Source organism: Patagioenas fasciata, chromosome 32, assembly GCF_037038585.1.
Source record: "Patagioenas fasciata isolate bPatFas1 chromosome 32, bPatFas1.hap1, whole genome shotgun sequence".
Lineage (NCBI taxonomy): Eukaryota > Metazoa > Chordata > Aves > Columbiformes > Columbidae > Patagioenas > Patagioenas fasciata.
This window is the reverse complement of record NC_092551.1, coordinates 1,140,812-1,156,568: the sequence shown is the minus strand read 5'-3', so window position 1 is coordinate 1,156,568 and position 15,757 is coordinate 1,140,812. Positions and strand designations below refer to the sequence as shown.

The 15,757-nt window shown below is 49.1% G+C and overlaps 1 pseudogene; it reads right to left on the bottom strand.

The window, feature by feature from the left end:
- Window positions 1–15,757, bottom strand: part of LOC136111380 (dynein axonemal heavy chain 9-like) — a 122,964-nt pseudogene that overhangs the window by 70,249 nt on the left and 36,958 nt on the right.

Sequence of the window (15,757 nt, the reverse complement as noted above, 5' to 3'; positions counted from 1 at the left end):
GGCTGCAGGGCAATAGCACTAGAGCATTGCACTCAGCAGAGCCTCTCCTCTGAAAAGCTGTACGTGAGCAGGGGTCATGTCTGAGCTGAAAGCCTTCTTGGCATTAATTACCACCTCTGCTCAGCTCTGTTTTCTCCAAGAGATACTCATCTTCCACCAAGGTCTGCCCAAACCTCTTCATGTCCAGCTTGTGTTCTCTCTGGATCCTCATACAACTCATGGATATTGGGCACATCTCAGGCAGTATGAGAAAAGGACAGCTTTTCTGGAAGACCTGTCACTGACAGAAACCTGCTCAGGTGGCCTATGAGTGAACCCAACTCAAAGCTGCAGCAAGTCCCAAAGTTTCTCCATCATGTTGATGATGGACACTGGGGTGGTGTCCACATGTGAGTATCTATACTACCTGTATAAGCCACAGAGGTGTAGTCAATATAGCCAACAAAACCTGATGATACCTGGGGGCTTGACGCAGCTGACTAACACAGGTGACTAGAGCCACCTGAGATGCTCTTGGTTGCTGAAATGTCACATAGGGTGGAGAGATATGACAAGGGGTCCATAGGAGACTTTTACACTTCTGGATTGGCAGCTGGAAGCCAGGTGGGACAACACAGAGTATCTCAAGTAACCCTAGGTGTCCCCACTGAGGCAACCAGGTAGATGTCTGCTTCAAGATGGGATGAAAGCTCTCTAGACTCACCAGCTTTATGGACTGTGGACATCTTGTGCACAGGAAGACACCCACAAGTGTTTTAATGTGTGAGCTGAATCCCACCCAGGGATCTGATGTACAAATTCCCCAGAGGGTACCACCAAAAACCAGATAAGAGTTAGAGCTCGACCACTGGAGTGCTGGGACATGGAGACAGAACAAGAGGGATACAGGTGTCTGAACTAAATCCATCTTTGGTTGGCATCTCTCTCTCTACCTGTGTGGCAAAGCCCAGCTATGACATTGTGTCCCAGGGACTTACCTGTCGGTCAGCGGAGCGATCACAAGCCGAGGGGTATTGCCAAGGTATTCATAGGAGTACAGGAACTGGGCGTCACAGATGTTGGCAAAGCAGTGCCGTTCCTCATCTGACCATCTGTGCCGGAGCTGTGACAGCCAAATGAAGGCCTGGGCATTGTCCACCTGCAACACACCCACAAACACCATCACAGGAAGGCCGGGGATGCCAGACACATGCAGCTCGGGGGCCAAAATAGCGACTGCTATAAAATTTTCATGGGGGATGACTGGTCCTCACTGCAAGGCAGGTGTGGTGAGGAAGGCCGCCTCCTTGCAATGCGGTGAGAAATGTCACCTCCCCATCTCCCATCAGTAAAGGGGAGGAACCAAATTAGTGACCACATTGGTGGGAGAGGAAAAAATTAATGGCCAAGAGAAAGAGCCTTACAAAAAGACTCCTGAATAGATTTAAGAAGCAGCAAGTCATGAAGAAGGTCTCATAACGCAACCAGAGTGAGAGAAGGAGCAGAGGCCATCTAGACAAGGAAGAGGTTGCAGACAGCACCAAGGAAACAGACTGGGGACAGGTGGACAAAGACAGGCATGGCCAGCGCTCTCTGCACAACCAGCAGGCAGGTCCAGATGCATCACTTCACCCCAGGCTGGACCGAGGCACCACTGAGCCCAGCTGAGCCTTGAAGACAGAAACCCTGTGAGCAGCCTGGCTGCCTCTGAGATGACACAGATGAGGGAAGAGCCACAACCCAATACATTCAGGGCATCTTCCCACCCACCTGCAAGGCTAAACACTTGGCATGGTGTCAGGGACAGGGGAGTAGTGTGGGAGAGGTGTTGCAGGAGAAGGGAGTCCCACATAAGTCCCTGTGGCCCCACACCAGACAAAGGACGCTACAAAGAACAAAGCTTGAATGCTTTTTCTTACTTTCTAAAGTCAAAACTGAGACTGAGTCCAGCAGCCTCCCAACACACCACCATCATCCACCAGCACATGTCTTGGCACCAGGACGCAGTGCCGCGCTCTCACTCCTGGTGTGAATCTGCAGCAACTACAAGTTGGTGTTGCAGGGCCATGACACAGCACAGCTCTGCAGGCTTACAGGGGCTTTCTGCACACTTACTACAAACATTGTAGAAATAAATTTAGTCATACGTCTCCCACTGAGACCGGCAGTGATCTGAATGGCCAGTGGTTGGGCCCCCTGAAGCCCCCTCTCCAGCACCCACAGAACTGTGCTGAACTGCCAACACCAACCTTCTGTGCTATCATCTTTGCCACCACATCCCGAGCATGCACGTCGATGGTGCAAATGGTCATGATTTTCTGTCTGTCGCCCTTGGAGAGCTGCCCGATCAGCATGGTAACGAGGGTGTTCAGCTGGGTCACTTGCTTCTTGTGATATTCCTTCATCGCATTCTCGTAGCCTTCCTCCACCCTGGCAAAGGCAATCCCAACCTCGGTTGTCCACCAGATCTGGGTGCAGCAAAGCGCCACCTAGGGAAATAGGCTGGTTCAGTATCAGGGAAAATACCAAAGCTTCCTTATGTTCAAGAGTGTCGGATCCACAGGGAGATCAAGGATGAAACATCCGTGACATGAAATTAAGTATTTTTTCATACAGTAGTCACAGCAGACAGTACAACAAGGATCTGCTCCATGACATTCATTTAAAACACCATATCAGTGATAGACACATTTAGCAGCTAGTTATAAGTAAATCAGCACCTTTCACATGCCTGACACAGCAGAGGAGGAAGAGTTGGAGACCACGAGGTTGTCAGAGGTGCATCTGAGGGGCTCTTCGCTCTTATCAGGCCTCACCACTTTGCCTTCCTGCTGCACCTCTCACTGCTCTGGCTGTACAGACTGCACTGCCCAAGCCCCTGGGCTCTGTCACCCAACCAAGAGCCCCAACCAGAGCATGGAGCTCAGCCTGAAAACTCCATCAGGAGACCGCCAGGATAAAGGACAACTCATCCTCCCTCTCTCCTGGATAGCAAGGTGAAGGCCAGAAACATGCCTGTCCACAGCTGCTGAAAGAAGGGAAGGGCAGGACTGATGGGGAACCCAAGAGCTACCTTTCCACGAGCCAGCCTGAGTGGTGATAAGAAGCAGTGGCAGATACCTGGGCAGGATAGTCAAAGAGCCATTGTTCCCTTGGTTTTTCCTCATAAGCCATGACGGCTTCTGTCATCTCATCTCTCACAGTAGCCCTCATGCTGTCTAGTACATGACTGAGCCAGACTTCAACCTGGAAAAGAGATTAAATCCCAGTAACACATTTGCTCTTCTTAAGTGCCTTTGGTAATTAGTGAAGATAGGAAATGAGGCAAGCATCTCAGTTCTCTTTAGACTGGACATGAGGGAAAGGTTCTTCACCCAGAGGTGCTGGACACTGAACAGGCTCCCAGGGAGGTGTCACAGCCCCAGCCTGACAGTGTTCAAGGAGAGACTGGGCAACGTCCTCAGACACACGGGGTGAGCTGTGGGGTTGTCACTGCAGGGACAGGACTTGGACTCCATGATCCTGGTGGGTCCCTTCCAGCTCAGGACATTCTATGAGTTAACCAAACCTCACAGCCTCCTTCAGACTGGGTAGATTTGGCTAATTCTGGTACTGTAGGATTAGCATCTACTTCCAGACACCAAGAACAGAAGACAGATTTTTTTCTTGAACTCTAGCTACAGGAGGAACCAAAATGAACTCCGTCAATGAATAATTTGGTCAGGTGTGTTCCACCTCCAGGCCATGACAGAATCCCTGGTGGGATGTGGGCAGTCTGCCAGCAGCAGAAGAAAGATGCTGCCAAACTTGGGAACACAATTCCTGCTGAATTTCATATTTCACAGGCAAAGCCCTCAACAAGAAGACAGACTGAACGCAGCAAGCTCCATTGCTGGGGAGCTCAGCAGCCGGTATTACGTACTTTAGCTTCCTGTAATAGACCATGCAGAAAGGTGAAACTACCAGGATAGATAAGCTGAGCAGTAGCTTGATTCTTACATTTCATACTTTCACTCGTGGTATGAAATAATGAAGACTTGAGAAACAGGTAAAAGGCCTTCTCCTGCCAAACACACCCGTGCAGAGGTACTATGGAATAGCTTAGTCTCTTTTCAGTCTGCATCCCCTCCCTCACCGAGGATATTTGTAGCAAGCTTTAAGACTAACCTTCAAAAGGTCTTAGAAAAAATCAAATTGAAAACCTAGTCAGAAAAACGGCACAGCTCTTTCTCTCACAGTGGACTGCGACATCCACGTCCCCCCTTAGTGAGGACCTATCCAGAGTGACACGAAAGGTTGTGGTGTAAGGAGGTACTAAATCACCACCTCTTCCAGCTTTTCTCATGCACCAAGGGAGAGCAGTGAAGCTCTATGACGTCTTGGCAAGGGATCTCACACGAGGGGCAGGGGAGCAGACTCCACCGGACAGTTTTGATAGACAAGGACTTCCCTCTCACCTGCCCACTGCAGTCCCAGGGCTCGCTGAAGCTGACGTACTCCTCCTCTCTACTGTACATTCCCAGGCCAACCTTGGTTGGCTTTTGCTCAGAGTCCAGCTGGAATTTCATCCTGGCCAAGCTGTCAAAGAGTTTGGAAAGATGACGTTGCACCTGCAAAACGGGTTGTGTAAATAAAGCAACCGAGATAGGACGAGCGGAATGAAGATCACTATACATGTCACAAGCAAAATCATGTTAACAAAATATCTTGGATAGTTAGGTAGCACCACATCTTCTCAAATGTGGCCAACATACTGCCAACAAAAGCCTCTTGCTGTCTCTTGTAATACTTCCACCTATTTCTACGTAATTTAGAAAACAGACATGCCTTAATAAATCATGTTTCTCCATTGGGAAATCTTCCATACAGAGCAAAAGCATAGAAAACATTGAAACACCTCATGACTCCTACCCCAAATTTCCCTACATGTAGTGATGAGAAGTCTGTAGCCATTTCTCCACCTCATCCTATTCTCAGCACAACGTGGAGTTTTCTTCACTATGAACTTTCCTGTTTTTCCACTACTAGAAACTGATTTTGTGCTAGTGAAATATCCTAAATTCTCTTTCATGGAGAAGAAAGATCTTTATTTCTGCCTAAGACCTATGATAAACAGCCCAGACCTCCTATAGAACAACCATGTTCACCAAAAGCACTCTTCCAGAAGGAAAAGAATAATTCAGTTCTTTCCTGTTCACCTCCATCTGAGTCTGCAAAGCCAACAGGGAGATGCTGTGGGCTCTCAACATCAGCATCTGCCTGCTGGGAGCTGAGCAGGTCACCAGCACTTCTTCCAGACCACTGCGTAACACACAACTGCATCACTGCGCGCCCCACGCCAATGAAGGTGAGATTCTCCTAGGATTGACGTCCCCACAGAAAGGGGAAGCTCCCAAAGCAGTCCCAGACAGGAGCTGCCTCTCTCAATTACAGCAGAGAGGTAGAAAAACTCCCATAGGGGAGATGAGAAATGAGGGAAAGGGACCTGGGGGTCCTGGGGACAGCAGGGTGACCATGAGCCAGCACTGGGCCCTTGTGGCCAGGAAGCCAATGGGACCTGGGGTGGGTTAGAAGGGGGTGGTCAGTAGGTCAGAGAGGTTCTCCTGCCCCTCTGCTCTGCCCTGGTGAGACCACACCTGGAATATTGTGACCAGTTGTGGCCCCTCAGTTCCAGAAGGACAGGGAACTGCTGGAGAGAGTCCAGCGCAGCCACCAAGATGCTGAAGGGAGTGGAGCATCTCCCGTGTGAGGAAAGGCTGAGGGAGCTGGGGCTCTGGAGCTGGAGAAGAGGAGACTGAGGGGGGACTCATTCATGTTTACAGATATATAAAGGGGGAGTGTCAGGAGGATGGAGCCAGGCTCTCCTCGGTGACAACCAGTGATAGGACAAGGGGGAATGGGTTCAAACTGGAACACAGGAGGTTTCACTTAAATTTGAGAAGAAACTTCTTCTCAGTGAGGGTGGCAGAGCCTGGCCCAGGCTGCCCAGGGAGGTTGTGGAGTCTCCTTCTCTGCAGACATTCAAACCCGCCTGGACCCCTTCCTGTGGAACCTCAGCTGGGTGTTCCTGCTCCATGGGGGGATTGCACTGGATGAGCTTTCCAGGTCCCTTCCAACCCTGACATTCTGGGATTCTGCGTGAGATGCCCAATGCTCTGATGCTTTCAGAGAAGGAAGGGTGGAGGTGGATTTGTCCATCTAATTCTGACTCACTGACTCACAAAGAACTACAACCCTCCCTCTCATGAGCTGTGCTGCAAGTGGACGCAGCTTCTCACACACATACAAGCAGGGCCAAACCCTGGGAGGTGCTAAGTGACTCTGAGAAGCACAGGGCACTCAGCATCCCCCCAGATCACAGAATCATTTTGGGTGGAAGAAACCCTCAGGATCAAGTCCAGCCATACCCTAGCTCTGGCACTAATCCATGTCCCTAAGAACCTCGTCTAAATGTCTTTTAAACCCCTCCAGGGATGGTGACTCCAGCACTGCCCTGGGCAGCCTGTTCCCATGCCCCACAGCCCTTTCTGGGAAGAATTTTTTTACAATATCCAATCTGAACCTCCCCTGGCACAACTTGAGGCCATTAAGCGTATCTTGAGGCCATAAGCTTATCTCTTTTCAAACCGTAAGTAAACCGTAGAAACTTTTTCTTACATGTAGAAGCTTCTGGTCACAAATCCCCAGCTGCCCCTTCCCAGACCCTGTCCAGTCTGGAGGGTTCGGACACAACCCCAGCACTTGCTGCGATCCTGCTGCCAGAGCCCGAACGCACCTGAATCTGCACAAGTTCAGCACCCAGTTCACGAGGATAATGTCATTGTGTATTTAATGCTCCTTTAGGAATCATCAGACTTTGAAACTACATTGGGAAGGCTGAGAGTGTATCTATGTATGATACTGCTTGACATTTACTTTGATTTTACTGCAAATACTTTTGAATAACAGGAAACACCAGGAATTTCTTCTTACTCAACAGAGCATTTCAACACAGTATCTTTGCTTCCTGTGTTTTTTTTTTCCTCTTCATTTTAAATATCAATCAACTATGTATTTATGATACTCTGTGGGCTGAAATCACCCAGCAGCAGACACAGATAGAAGCAGCGTTAAAGGTTAGAGGGAAACAACAGCATTTCCAAATACACATGCAAACCTGCTCCATTCCTGTGCTCACATCAATACTGAAAATGGTGGAAAGCCTGAAGAAAGTGAAAATACTCGCTACCAAAAGACAGAATTAGGACTTTGTTCATCATCCAACACTCGCCTTCTGCTGTGAACGTTTTGACTGGTTTTATGCACCAACCTCTGAATAAAAGATGCGTCCCAAACAAGGCCAAGCAGAGCTGTGCAGGGGTGGGTGGCAACCCAAGGAAGTCCTGCCTTGGCCACAGCCACTGTCTGACCACCAGCTGTCTTACCTCTTCCAGGCTGTGTTCTGCTCTTCCCCTGTAAACAGGCCATCCCAAAGACCTTTGCATGGGGGAAGGAAGAAGTGGCTGACTAGCAGATGTCTCCTCTGCCTAAAAACAGAGACGTCTCCAAGCCCTCGGTTGTCAACACTGTCACATTTGAATGATCGGTCTGTGGCTCTTTCAACAACAGATGCTGTTTGCTGGCATCCCAGCTTGGGGAATCAAGCTCAGCAACAAGTTTTGGTTGAGATCCTCAAGAAATGGTTTCCCCCAACCTCACTGTATCCCAGCAGAAACAAACCCACTGTTTTTATGGTATCAAGAACATAGCTCTGCTCTGTGCAGTGCTTTCAGAACCATCTGCAAGCATCACCAGGGACAGATGGGACAACATACAGTGTGTGCATTGCCTTTCAGAGACGACAGATGAAGGCCAGCAGTGAAAGAGTTATTGTTAATCCAAGTGAGGGTGGGAGAAAAGGCACTCAAGAAAGGATAAGCTACAGCTGAGTCCCTAGACAGCATCTTCCACCCTGACATTACTGACAGCTGGAAAATGTGAAGGTGACACAGTGCAAGGCTTACCAGCTGTGGGTTGGTGCCATTGGAAAGAATATCCAATAAATCTGCTGAAGAAACAAAGTAAAATCTGGGAAAGGCCAATCTTTTCATGTCCAAATATTCAGCCAAAGCCTTCTCACACAGGGACAACCTGGGGAGAAGAGCAGAAAAATAGAGCCCAGGACAGGCGGGTGAATATCCTTTAATGTGTCGTGCTACAGTTTGGGTTATCGAGCAGATTCTCCCCTCCCATGGGGAAATGCCAGACATGAGCTGAGCCTGCAGGCTGGTCCTTTACAGCATTTTCCAAATAGATAACAAAGCACATAGTAACTCATAGATCTCTCTCCACTCCCAAGGGTCAAACAGACAAAGAGTCAGAGAATCCTCACCAAAAAGCAGAAACACAGGTGGAAGAAGAGGCTAGAAAGGCTTTGCAGTCTGACTTACTGTTTTAGACAAGCTCTCAACTGCCACAGGTGATTTCACACTAGGATGAAAGTTTCCAAAACTGCTTTTATTCTAATGAGCACATTTTAAAGTCTGATTCAAACCTACTCAGCTTTTTGTGCTTGTGAAGCCTGAAAAGAAACTTGTTTGCTCCGTTCTAAAATGAATCTCTCAGTGTTTACATGTTAAACTGCTGCTGAGCTTTCAAAGTTCATAAATAACATGCAGTTAGTCCTCTGTGGGGAACACGGGCCTTATCTGTTTAGGAAGTAAAATTAGATCTCTATTTTAAATGGATAGTTATTACTGACACAACAGCTATCACGTTAACTTGTTAGGTGTGTTCCAGGTAGAGTAGCTCATATGTTAGGTGAGAACTGTATCCATCTCTGGACATTAAGGTCTTTCTCAGGGAGTTTAGTTATACCATCTGTGAAGGGTACACACACAAAGATAATTTTGTTAATTAAAGCACATGGGATCAGCTCTGCTGCAGATATCCCTGCTTGGACTGCTAAATAGATATTTAAGACACCAAATTTGGGGTGGCAGTGAGGCCACATGTTATTAAAACCAACTGAGTGCCTAGCTTTGTATGTGTGCAAATCAATATTCAAGATAAGAGTTTGCACATACGCAAAGCCAGAATCCACCTTGGGGGCTTCAGGGTGATGGATCATGAATAAAAAGACTCAATGTGTGAATGCAAAGAACGCACAGTCCAGAAGGAAAGCCTTGGAGCACAGGTTAAACCAACTTATTAGAGCTGATCCCAGTCTCTGACAAAATCCTGGGACTGAAGTTGTACCTACCTACTCTGAATGTCCTCCAGTTGTTGGGACAGACCTGGTTTATTGGTGGCCTCAACCACATTTGGGGTTTTCTGAGTTTCATAGGCCAGTTCTTTAAAGTCCACATCAATCCCTTCAAAGCGTTTGGAGTCCTAAAAAGCAACACAAACATGTTCATGGTAAAACATGGATTTTGTGCTAAAGGTCTCCATCCTCTGGGTGCTGTCTTTGGGTTGAGGGGAAAACCTTCTGTCCAGTGCAGACAGGGACCCCTCCACCATTCCAGAATGGCTCTTCCACTGACTTGCCTGAAACTAGTCTGCAAACAGGCACTTGCCTTCTTGTCACTGTATCCCAAAGGGGTTGTGGATAAAGTGCTCCATGCAGGAGGCAATGTCTAGGACCAACCATTTTCATGGGATTTAATTCCCCTTGGAAAACCTCATAAATCTCTCTCTCCCATGTCCAGGTGAAGTACCAAGTTTCCCTGGCTGCAGCAGCAGGAGATGCTCCCACACCGTGGAAAGGCTCCCAGCCTCATGTGAGTGCACTCCTCCCCTCCTGCTACAGCACAGGAATCCCAACACCCATCCACAAAACGGGTATGATGACTCTTGTAGAGGAGAGCCCTTCCTTGCCTTCAATGAGGGTATGGAAACCCCACGTCAGCACCGGAGGCCCACATCAACAATTATGCTCCATATCTAACAGGGACTCTGAATTTCTGGAGCTAAACACTGAAGAATAAAGCAAGCTATGTTCAAAACATCTCTGCTCCTCCCTTCTTCCCAGGTCAGGCCTCCTAAGTGAGGCGGGACACTGAACAAGTGTTCCAAGCAGTCCAGGTAACACTTCCACGCTACCCTGTGTTCAGCCCCAGGAGCAAGGCTCCATCTGGAAGGTTGAGCCCTCCCTACACTCACGCCACAGATCCAGCTCCAGGTGAGCATCCCACAGCCTGTCAGCACATCCCCCCAGCCCTGGATGCATCCTGAGGGTGCTCAGCTACAGAGACTTTGAGCTTCAGTCTTTCTTTTACGGAAGAGAAGCTGCTGACTGAGCCACCTGTGTCCCTGGAGCCAAGAGGGCCCCGTGTCCTGGTGCATCCAGCACAGCACGGCCAGCCGGGCAGGGAGGGGATTGTCCCGCTCTGCTCTGTGCTGGGGCGGCCTCACCTGGAGCATTCACTGTGTGCAGGGCTGGGGACACAGGAGAAAAGGAGATAAAGCTACTGGAGGGTGTCCAGAGGAGGGACATGAACTTGGTGAAGGGTTCGGAGGGGAAACCGTATGAGGAGCGGCTGAAGTCCCTGGGTTTGCTCAGCTGGAGCAGAGGAGACTGAGGGCAGAGCTCATGGGGCTGCAGGTTCCTCAGCAGGAGCAGGAGGGGCAGGGCTGAGCTCTTCTCTGTGACAGTGACAGAACCCCAGGGAATGGCAGAAGATGTGCCAGGGAGGGTCAGTGGGACATGAGGAAAAGGTTCTTCACCCAGAGGTGCTGGACACTGAACAGGCTCCCAGGGAGGGGTCACAGCCCCAACCTGACAGTGTTCAAGGAGAGACTGGACAACGTCCTCAGACACATGGGGTGAATTGTGGGGTGTCCTGTGCAGGGACAGGAGTTGGACTTGACAATCCTGATGGGTCCTTCCAAGTCAGGACATCCTATGGTTCTATGGTTCATACCACTGCCAGACAGCTACTGAGATGCAGACAGCTGCCCAGCAGGATGCAAATGTAAATCATGATGCAATTTCATACATGACATTAGATAGCTCCTGGATATTAAGAGCTTGCTGGCACATGGTACAGCCTCAGGGCACTGGTTATCAGCACCTGTATATATTGCCCAGTGAGCGAGGTGTGCCCAGAATCATAGAATCATTTAGCTGGAGGAGACCATTGAGATCACTGAGTCCAACCATAACCTAAATCTAGTACTAAACCATGTTCCTCATCTATACATCTTCCAGGGATGGTGACTCCAGCACTGCCCTGGGCAGCCTGTTCCAATGCCCCACAGCCCTTTGGGGAAGAAATTGTTCCCCAGATCCAACCTCAGCCTCCCCTGGCGCAACTTGAGGCCGTTTCCTCTGCTCCTGGCGCTTGTTCCTGGGGAGCAGAGCCCGACCCCCCTGGCTCCAAGCTCCTTTCAGGCAGTGCAGAGATCAGAAGGTCTCCCCTCAGCTCCTGTTCTCCAGCTGAACCCCCCAGGTCCCTCAGCCGCTCCCATCACACTTGTGCTCCAGCCCCTCACCAGCTCCATTCCCTTCTCTCAACTTGCTCCAGCACCACAAGGGCTTTCTTGGTGTGAGGGGCCAAAAACTGCCCCCAGGACACTCAGCACAGCGTGCTCTCTGAAGCAGATGGAGGAACAGTCCAAGCAGAGCAGAGTGCAGGGTTGGAGACAGAACAGTGTGTTGTCCAGGGGTCAATGGGCTGCGCACATCCCCTCGTGGGTGTTCGTCCCACAGTGGTGCTGTCAGCGATGCTGCTCGTGAACAGGGACGGGGGTCACACAGCCAACTGTGGGTCACTCGTGAGTGAAAGGCAGGTTCCTCCACAGGGCTGCGAGTGGTCCAGCGGGGCCAGGAACAAGCTTGGAAGATTTTCTAAATAATCAAGAGAATAGGGAATAAGACTGGAAGCTGGACTCAAAGACAGCCCTGAGGAGGTCACAACCCTGAGGAGGGCATCAGTGACAACTCTGCTCAATTTTCTGAAGCTGAAGTGGGAGAAGAGCTGCTCTCCCGCTGCACCAGCACTGGAGGCAGGGAAGCGGATACTGCAAAGCTGCCTGGTCCAGCTCTGATTTGACAATTTGCCCCATCTGAGTAATTATCTCCGTCTTCTCCCCTCCAAGGAAAGAGGGAACATGCCTGTATCACTGAAGGAAGCCAGCAGCCTCCTGCTCAGCCTCCAGGAACTCTGCATCTGCTGTGCAATGGTGGAGGGGAGGAAAAACAGTTTCTCAGCAGGGTTCAGGCACAACCAACAGTACAAAAACATCCTGGGGCAACACTGGGGAAACTGCTGTAGCATTAAGGGAGCCTCCAAGAAAGCAATGCAGCAAGAGAACAGTCCTGCTTGGGGGAACACGGCAATATAGACAACCTTCTTCTGTGTAATGGAGGCTCTTCTTCAACGCTTTCCACACAGGAAAAATAGGATTTGGGATTTCATACCTTAGGAAGCTGTGCCCGTATATCTTCTGAGCCTATGAATATGCTCTCCAAGTGAGACCACGTACGCTGCACTTCGAACCAGAGAGAAATGACGGAATCTGTTGTGGACAGCTTCCTCTGCCATATGGACACTTCCTCCAAGAAGAAAGCAATACATTTGGATGTCATTAAATTCTGCAGCTGCACCTGGTTGTCTTCTAAAGTTTCTATGAGTTCCTCGTCTGACTTCAGCAACGGGATGTTCGTCCGGGGGTGAGGCTCATACTGAAACTCCATGGTGCTCCAAGTCATTTTTAGCTCCTTCAGGACTTTCTCCATACTCATTTCTCGTACCGCTTTGTCCACAATGCCACGAACCTCATCCTCAAAGTTATGGAGGTTGAGCTTCAGGAGGTCAGCCAGCGTGGTGTCCGAGTCCATCACAAACCTCACACCCGTCACCTGCATCAGCTGATTCCAGTGCCTTTCCCTAATGGCGCGATTTTGAAGTTCTGCCACAGCTTTCAGGGCCGTCAGCATGTTCTTCACCTTGCTGTCCAGCCCAGTGAAAGCATCCCACGCCCTCACCTCCTTATCCAAATTCCAAATCTCTCTTGCAAACTTTTTACACTCCAGATCCATGTTTTCCACGTTAATATCCGCCCATTTGGTGGTCTGCCAGTCATCAAGGCAAGTGCCCACAAGGGAGATCATAGCCCAGAGCTCTTTGAGAAGACACAGCTCCTTTCGGCACTGCTTCAGTTGTTTATAGCCTGGCACTATGACTTCAAACAGACCAGCTGATTCATAAATCGAGGTCATGGCTGACTCCATTTGTTTAATCTCAATGTGCTTTGTATCCAGCAGTTGATAAGGCTTTTTGGTGTCAAACCTAGAAAGAAATGTTTATTCTTCATAAGTGATATTGTAACAACTTCTAAAGAAAACATAAAACAAATGGTGCCTCTGAGACACAAAGCAGACATGATACATCTATAGTACCCATTGATGGTGCAGCCACATGGCACTGCTGACAACCCCTTTAAGCAATATTGTGCACTCAGCATCCAGATTGAATCTCTTGCTAACACCTTACAGTGTTTGCAGGGACAAAACACCCAGGGCATAACAGATACAACACCGTGAGCAGGTAGGAAATGTATGCAAGGGTTCAAGAACACATCCTCAGGACACTCCGAGATGATCCCATGAAGCTTTTCTTCCTCAGGGCTTCTCTGATGTTATAATTTCACTGTACCTGAATGGTGCTTCTTTCCGAAATCGCTCTCTGAATCTGTGTTGCTCAACATCAAACGCCGCACAGCTCTTGCGCACAACTGTCATTTCGTTCGCCTGCAGAGGAGCCACATGCTGCTTCACAGCTATCGCCAGCTTCTTTATATTGTTCCATTTTTCTGGCAGCTCCTGCAAGCAAAATTTAAATGACGGTAGGCAGTATTTGCTATTTGATATAAGATGTGACTGATCTGTTTATGGACAATCACAGAACAGGAAAAGCAGCAGATTCCATGCCTAAAACTGCAAGGAAGTTTTGTTGTGATGCAAAAGCTAAACACAATTTGGGATAAAACTTATCAGTTATCCACAATTTTGAAGACGAATGAAGACTGAGACTTTAAAACTGACTGCTCTGATTGCAAAAACATGTTAAATAACTTCAGAAGAAGGGTCCCAGACCAGATCCTGGGCTCCCAGGATGGCTCAGTGGTTGAGAGAGCACAGTTCTCCTGACACCGAGCCCAGCGGGACCCAGAGCTGGCTGGAGGCAGGAGGGTGGGCTGAGGATGCAAGTTCATCAGATCGTCCGGCTTCCCAGAGCTAATTAAGAAACAGAGCCTGGGAAATTTCCAGCCAGCTCTTAGAGCAGAAGATATTATGCCAGAAGGACTTCTACAGAGCTTTCTGGGGCAAATCCCTCCAGCCTGCCTGTATAATATTAGTACTAAATAAGACAGTTTCTTTCTCAGGACTGCATCCAAGCTGCTGGTGCACAGCACTGCTAACAATCCACCCTTTGCACCTGGGATTTTATTTAGAAAGAGATTTGATTTCTTCTCTTCTCACTAGACTTCTCGAGCCAAATCCTCACCCCAGACAGTGACACCAGCCAGGGCTCTGCTGTCCTCAAGTCCCACAGCTTTGCTCTCCCACTTCCCCAGGTACTGTGCCAGCCTACAGGAAAGACTTTGGGCTTCTTTTCATCCCAGTGCACATAGTTGAGAAGACTAATGGAGATGCACCAACACTATGCAAAGAAGCGAAATAACCTGGAGGCAGCAGAGGCGGCCAGAGCAGGGCCAGTCCCTCCTGAGGGGTCTCTTTCTGGCACTTCATGTTCCAGTCTCTGTAGAAATCACTATCCATGACCATAGCAGGGCACACATGGAGCTGCTTCCTTGTCCTTCTCATACAAACTATCAGCTCCAGCCCATCCATCTTCATGGCCATGGAGGGAGCGGTACCTGGAGGAACTTACTTTGGTTTTCCTACTGTGTACAGCAGTGAATGAATTATTCAACTATGTGTTGCTGTCACTTGCCAGAAAGAACGAAACTGTTTTGTTATCTCCTCCATCTGAATGGCTGCCCTGCATACCTCATTTCTTCTGTCAGAAAAATAAATCAGTTGTTCAAATCTACACGCACAAACAGGCACCAAGCAAGCAGCTCTTGGGCAGAGGAATCAGCAGAGCTGGGTTCCCCATAGCACCATTTTTTATGCTGAACTGAAGCTGCTGTAGCAGCCAAAACGTTCATTTAATGCAGCTCTTCTGTTTTTCAGGGTGTCTGTAGGAATCCAGTTATCTTTAGGACCCTTACCCGTGTCAGATTTGGTGATACAACCATCCGTGGATCACGGCTGCACCAGCAGAAAACTGGGGGATTGCTAAACCCCGCTCAGGTCCCATCCAAGCCTGCAGCAGAGGGAGGAACTTCTCCCCAAAAAGCTCTGCCTTAAACCTGGTGTCCTACACAGAGCCCTCTGCACACAACGCCCCGTGACTAAGGGGTATCCATCAGTATGCAGCCACACGCTCCTCCACCGTAACATGGTGACTGCTGCCAGTTCCCCAAGGCTGGCTGGGCATCCCACAGGCTTTTCCAGCCTTCACCTCATGGTCCCCTGTCCAGAAATGAGAAGAATTCCCCAAAGAAAAATTGATTCATCAGGGCCAGATGTGGAAAGGTGCTGAAATACCTTCATAACGTGCTCCCAGTGATGTCCTTTGGGTCAAGCAGATTGGGTGTTATAGACCTAGTGGAGGACTGAAGTCCTATGAGAAGGCGACTCCTCTGCCAACATTATCCTTCCCATCTCCACAGTTGCCAAGAACTGGCTTATTTAAAAATAATTATAATTCAAACTAATTAACAG